The sequence below is a fragment of the Hyposmocoma kahamanoa genome, unplaced genomic scaffold, assembly GCF_003589595.1.
Source record: "Hyposmocoma kahamanoa isolate Upper Pololo Valley unplaced genomic scaffold, ASM358959v1 236, whole genome shotgun sequence".
Classification (NCBI taxonomy): domain Eukaryota; kingdom Metazoa; phylum Arthropoda; class Insecta; order Lepidoptera; family Cosmopterigidae; genus Hyposmocoma; species Hyposmocoma kahamanoa.
The window spans coordinates 171231-178407 of NW_020653753.1; positions in this window are offsets into that span (position 1 = coordinate 171231).

The window sequence follows — 7177 nt, forward strand, 5'->3', positions numbered from 1 at the left end:
TTACATTACAATAACGCACTTGTGCGTTTTACATTACAATAACGCACAAGTGCGTAATGAAATACATTACGATATTGAAATAGCTGTAATTTCAGCCACTTTACGAGCAAATATGTTAGAAATAATATAACACAATATGTCGTTTTACGAATAGTTGAAGCGCCATATATTATGTTGATAAGAATTTTTTTATTTCATTAATGACAATCCCAAAATATAATTGTTGTAAAGGTTTAAGTGCTTTTTGTGTTACAAAATATATTTATTAAAACTTTACGCACAATATTTAATTACACTAACCTAACCTAAACCCAAAGGAGGATGTCGAACCAGCTAGCAAATGCAAACAATTTCGATACTGGCACTCTCCGGCCACTGCTGCGGCAAGCTTGCCGTGCTCACTCGGCTCGTACAGCTTTGTCATATACTAACCTAACCTAAACCTACAGGAAGAGGTCGAACCAACTAGCAAATGCAAACAAATTCGGTTCCGGCACTCTCCGGCCACAGTCGCGACACGCTCGCTGTGCTCGCTCGGCTCGTACAGCTTTGTCATATACTAACCTAACCTAAACCCACAGGAGATCGAGCTAACTAGCAAATGCAAATAAATTCGGTTCATTCTCCATTGCACCTAAACACCACTGGAATTATGTTAATAATACAATAATACAATAATAATTATACTCAGTTAATGATATATCTGAAGTGTTTATATAAAATTAACATTATGCCATCGATATATTATATTGAAAGTTATTATTATATCAATCGTCTATTTTACCCAGTGATATATAAGACTATACATACAAGAAGTATCATACAAGAATATGTCAAATGTCTGTATACCGTAAATTAATTCCAAAAGAAACATTACAATGTAAGCGCCATTTTTGTAATTTTAAAACAATTAGGGTTGTTCGAAATGTTTTTAAAAACTCAATTAGTTTTATTTTAAGCCATATAACACTCGAAAGCTATTTACCTACTACTACATTCAGCAAGGTGCTATCTGCACCGCAAATGGGTGCGTGAAGTGGCAGGATTACCCATCACTTTCTCGAAAATTCTAACTCGAATCTGTTATCTATAATTCTATTAATACATTCCTAATAATTACACATATTCATTGGGAATTTATATCAAAATAATATTATATTTTTCATTAATTCACTAACTGGAATAACACTGAAGGTTTATTTAAAAAAACTAAATTTAAAAGCACCTAAAATGTTATATCCTGGATAGGTACTTTATTTATTTATTTATTATATTACATATTGTTTACAGATTAATATTCAAACACAATAGTAATTCTTAAGCTATTAAAAAGCAATTATTTAATTTATTGACTGGGAAAGCATATTATAAAGTCAGCGATTACTTAAATGACAAGAACATAGAATAATAGTTAACCATCACAAAATAATGACGTAAATATAATTAAGAATTTAAATTAAAATTAATATTTGACATTTTGTAATTAAAATGTAGTAGTATACTGTTAAATTAATTTAATTATGTAAATTGTATGCCGTAAAATTGGCAATACGTACCGACACAACAATGTTAAATAAGACCTTATAGATGTGCGTACACAATAAATGATTTGATTTGATTTGATTTGATTTGAAAAAGCTAATATCATAGATTGAAATAATAATGTAATCATATTAATAAAAAATTGATACAAAATAAATTGAATGAATAATATACAAATCATTGAATTTGATATATTGCATAAAATAAATTAAATAAAAAATTAGATAAAAATAACAAATCATGGAATTGGACATATCGCAAGTACATTATTAACAAGCAAATTTTAAAACATTAACATAGTATTAATTATTCGGAATGCACAATACTTATATGATGCTACTGTCTATGGTCAATGAGTCGAGATATCGTCCCGTGAAAACCGTAAAAGGGCTTCCGAGCATGCAAAGAGGTCCAAAGAAGAGTCAAAGATAAGCATCCGATTGAAGTACTTAAGCGCGCGGGGCAAAGGAGCCAGATCATTTGCCTTAGAACGTGTAGAAGGTATAGCAAATAGCTTTCTTCTGTGAGGCCGCACCAGGCTGGTCCTAGGCACCCAAAAGCCTATCACGGATAGTATGAATGGATTGTACAAGATTCCACGCACCAAGCGAAATATTTAGGTCACAAGAGCTAGATTGCGTCTTACTTCCAGCGTTATGTAGCCGACCATACCCAAAATAGAAGTAGTAGGGTAAAGTAAGGGGTAATAACTGTAAATCTTTCTATAAAGGCTACGAACAAATGACTTCTGAATTTTCTCTAACGTCGATATGAGATTATAATGAATGGGATTCCAAATGATGGCGTTATTTTATAGCTTGCTACGAACAAAACTATTATACAAAAAACGAGTTGTGAGGTCACTTTTGAACGATCTTGATTGTCTCATGACAAAGCCATGACATTTACACGAAGATTTATTTAATTTTGAGATATGTTCCATCGAAGCATGTACCCAAATCCTTGACAAATGTAGCCCGGCTGATACGAGTATCTTTTATTTTGTAAGTGTTGACTATTTGTTTGCGAGTGCGCGTAAACGATACAATGGTACATTTGTCAACGTTTAAGCGTAGACTGTTGTCATTGCCCCAGCCAAAGACGTTATCAATGTCCTTCTGGAGGAGAACACAGTCAGCCTCCGACTTGATGGTCATGGCCAATTTGACGTCATCAGCAAACATGAGGCACTCGCTGTGTCGGACAGTTAGAGGCAGATCATTAACTACAATCAAGAACATGAGTGGTCCCAGGCAATACCCCTGACCCACACTAGAGGTAACCGTATACGGTTGGGATTGATACCGGTTGTAAAGCACATATTGCTGACGGTTTGCCAAATAGCCCGCAACGAGAAACCGGTAGAAACTAATTTCTGAAGCAGAATATCACAATCAATCTGTCCAAGTAAGCTACGTCCACTTGCTTTTTGGAGTCCAACTCATCACCAATAGTGGTGGTAATGTTAATCAAATTGGAAGCAGTAGAGCGGCCTGGCAAAAATCCATGCTGTTGATCACAGAACCATCCCCGAAGTTGTTCGTAAATTAACTTGTACATAATGGTTTCCATAACCTTCGCGAAAGCCGATAAGACAGCTACTGCACGATAATATTTAGTTTCGGATTTTTAACCTGACTTATATATGGGTAGAACTTTTGATGTTTTCCAGACTCTAGGATATGTATTATGATTTATGGACAAATTTATAATATGAAGTAACGGCCTAGTAAATGTTTCCCTGCAATCCTTTACTATTACTTGCGGAATTCCGTCTGGTATTTGAGTTAGTTTAGGCTTTAATTGTTTCATCGCGGTGTACACATCAGACTCAGATCAAATCAGATCAGATCAGATGTTCCAAAGTTATATGTAGATCGGTCAGCAATTGGCACGATTCGGGAATTGCCGCAGCCACAGCAGCGAAGGCATCATCAGGATTTAATGCGGGAGTCGACGCTAGATACACGCTTCGAAAGAATGTCGCAAAACCGTCTGCAACTTCCTGTGAATTGGACGTACCAAGCACAGTGGGGTCGCTCGACTGCTTGTTTGATTTTATATGAGACCAAAATGTAATCGGATTTAGCTTAATATTGTTTTCAATGTTATTCATGTAAGCACGGTTACATACTGTAATTAGCAATTTGCACTGTTTCCTATGATAATAAAAAAATGCGTAATAAAGTTCGTACTTAGTAATTTTGTGCAACATGTGATAATATTTTTTTAATTTTATAAGATTAATCAGCTCAGAGCCATACCATTCGGGATAATTAGATAATTTACGTGACCCAGTGTTGGTCCTATAGGGCACTGTAGAGTCAAATACATAATATATTAAATTGTAGAAAATCTCAACGGCTTTATTCGTATCAGATGACAGATGAACCGGGGACCAGTCCATGTTAAATAATTGTACGCATAAGTTTCTGAAGTTTTGCTCTTTTAAAGTCTCGAAAAGGTCCATCAAATTTGAGATCGTTTCTGTTGATATGTTCGCCTGAAGTGTCGACTGAATGGAACTTGTTTATAGTGATAGTTATATCCAGTGGTACGTGATGGACCTCCAGTGCCACCAAACCCATCTCAGACTCCGCAACGTTGATAGTAAATTGGTTCTGTATTGAAAGTACTAAATCAAGAATACGACCAAGACCATTGTCAATAGCATTGCTTTGCACCAAATTTTAACATTGCTTTGCATCCCGTACACTTTGCGGAGCAGAATATAGACTAAAGGTACTTATAAATAAGGTAACTAAGGTATTTGAAATTGCGTGTCCAACTTTATCATTACTTAGTTAATAATTATATTCACTACATACAAAAAGGTGGAAAGGAAGAAGTACACCAGCCGTAACCTTAGTGTCACCGCCCCGTTTGGCCTTATCATTTACTACGTCCAGCGATACCGATGACGTTGTTATACGTGTCACGGCTTCATTACTCCACAAAGTCTGCCGATATTGTGGAATATATACGGGTGAAAGCCAATGGGTAGCATTGGCTTTCTGAGGCTTGAGCAGTTGGTGTCCCGCCACTATGTAAATTTTAATTAATTTGTGGTAAGAGTACCAACTCAACGTCTGTCGACCTTCATGAAATATGAGTTTTGGCCGAACGGGGTCAGGTACCGACGCTTCCAAGGCCGGCTATCGGACACCTACGTTGCGTCATACGTCGCAGACAATGCGTGTAAATAATAATTAGTCAGTAGTGTTTTTATTGTATTATCATGTATGTTAGTCTACAAGGTATGTATTTATGGGTCTTTGTTACATGAATGCAAATATATAAATAAAATTTAAAACAATAGCGCACTATAAGTTTACAGAACTGGCCACTCAATATTTAAAAACAACATTTGAAAATGGAACTCTTTGGCTGTAGAATACAGTACGTTTCAACTGACTGTCACTTGTTTTTACATTGTGGCGTCTATTTAGAAATTGGTTGCCTACATCACCATAGATTTAACTCGTGAAAACTTTCGTAGTATGATGTTCTACGACTTTAAGTGTAATTTAACAGCTCAGCGGAGCTTTGCTCGGCTTCAAACTGCTTTTGGCGATGAAGCACCATGCAAGACCACTATTTATAGCTGGTTTGCAGAATTCAAATGCGGTCGTGTGAATCTCAGTGACGAATTTCGTGATGGTTGTCCATCCACGTCTGTGAACAACAAAAAGATCGATGCTGTGCGCCGATCTTTTTGTTGTGCTTACCAGATTCAACGAAGGGGCGTCAAATTTGGTGTGGGACATAATAACAGGTGAAATGACGGCTGATATGGGAGAGTGGAAGGAAAATACATATTGTGCCGATCCCACCTAGCGTGGGTTAATAGAGTCAATCAATAAGTAAAACTAGCAAAAAACCAACAAGAGCACATTTTCCGATTTGTTTAATTTTGAAGTGACGTATTCTGAGTTGACATGTAGTGTGTTTGCGCGGATATGGTTTTCTAATAATATTTAAACATAGCTTTATACTTCGTTATTATTCTAAGGTTTTCTAGTCTTCAGTGGCTTAATTTAAATAAAATAATGTTTTTTTGGCTGTGTATATATATGCTTGAATTTAAATACTTTCTGAAAAATTATCCGAATCCATATTGCAATGAATAAGTCGAGTTGTTTGTGATTCACCATGTCTATACATCTAAGTCAACAGGCACAGGCTTCCCTGGCACGTAATACCGTTTGGTCAAAGTAACCTGCTTGGTTTCTTCATCAGGAAAGACGAATTCCAACTCAGCCCATTGATTGACCACCCTTAGGTTGCTTTTGGCGCCGAGTCTTGGCCAGCAGCACGCCAGGCACTAGGATAAGAAGAAAAATCTCTGGAATCCGTAAGACATCTCTGCCTTGAATCTGTTGCGGAGTTGAGGATCTGAAAGATATTAATTAATGTAATTATTGGTAAAACGGGAATTAAAATTTTCCTAAACATAAAAAAAAAATTTGCTGTCATCATCTTGTTTATAAACAGTTTTCGAAACTTGTTTTTGTTTTTAAAAAAATAATCAACCCGAGTATAATAGATATCAAACACAATCGATTAATATTTACGAGTAAGAAATGTTCAAAGATCAAAAATATGTTATTTTTTTATTAAACTAGGCCAAAGGTAGCCATTTCTCACTACTTTAAAAAGTATTAATTATATTAGAATGCCAATATATGGAAATTAAATATGTAAGATCAATCCGCGACTCTTGTATAGAAATATGAATACGTGATTACCTAACAAAGGTTATTTCAATGTAGCTCGAGAATACTACTATAACGATCATCATTTTTCAAATTATGTTTAAACCTATAGATATAAATAATATAATAATGAATTTACGCCGAACGAAATGAATGCGAATATTAAGAGGGAGCAGAGGAAAAATTCCTAATCTTCGATTTGATTTTAGAGGGGTATATATACACTTTAAAGTTAAAAATAAAATATTGTATGAGTAACTACACGATATATTCAAGCATAGACATTAATCAGAACCATAAAACAATAAAGTTTCCTCGATAGATAAAAATCACGAAATGACCTCTAATTTTTTCGATTTATCCTCGAAATGTAACAGGTTATTAGGACAAAAATTAGATAATTAATTATATTTATGCATGATGATTTTTTTTAATCCCTTTAGTTTTAGAGTTATTCTGCTAAAACGAATTTGGTGCTTTTAATGCGCAAAATTTAACATCTCCTGTCGCATGTCACGCGAACTTCAGACATATATGTATTTGTTTCACAAATTTGGGCTGAGCCAACGTCAAAACTTTTTTGGCATGAGAGCTCTTAAGAAATTACACACATGGAACTTGTCAACTTATGTTTCTGTGTGACAGGCTCAGTGAGAATGCCACTAAGAACTTTTCGATTTAAAGCTCTGAGTGGCACTGCAACTGGTATGGTTAGGCGTGTCTTTACTTGTTCGTCCCGTCACAGTGTAAAGAATTATTTATATGAATCGGAATGTATCGGACCCAAGACTGCTAGTCAGCAGTCATGGGTCATGATTAGTCAATCGTAAGCGATATTTTTACCTAAACAGGCGTTTTTGATTGCAAATGATGTTTTAAACTACAACAGACAAGGACGCGTCGACATTTCCTCCAAAATT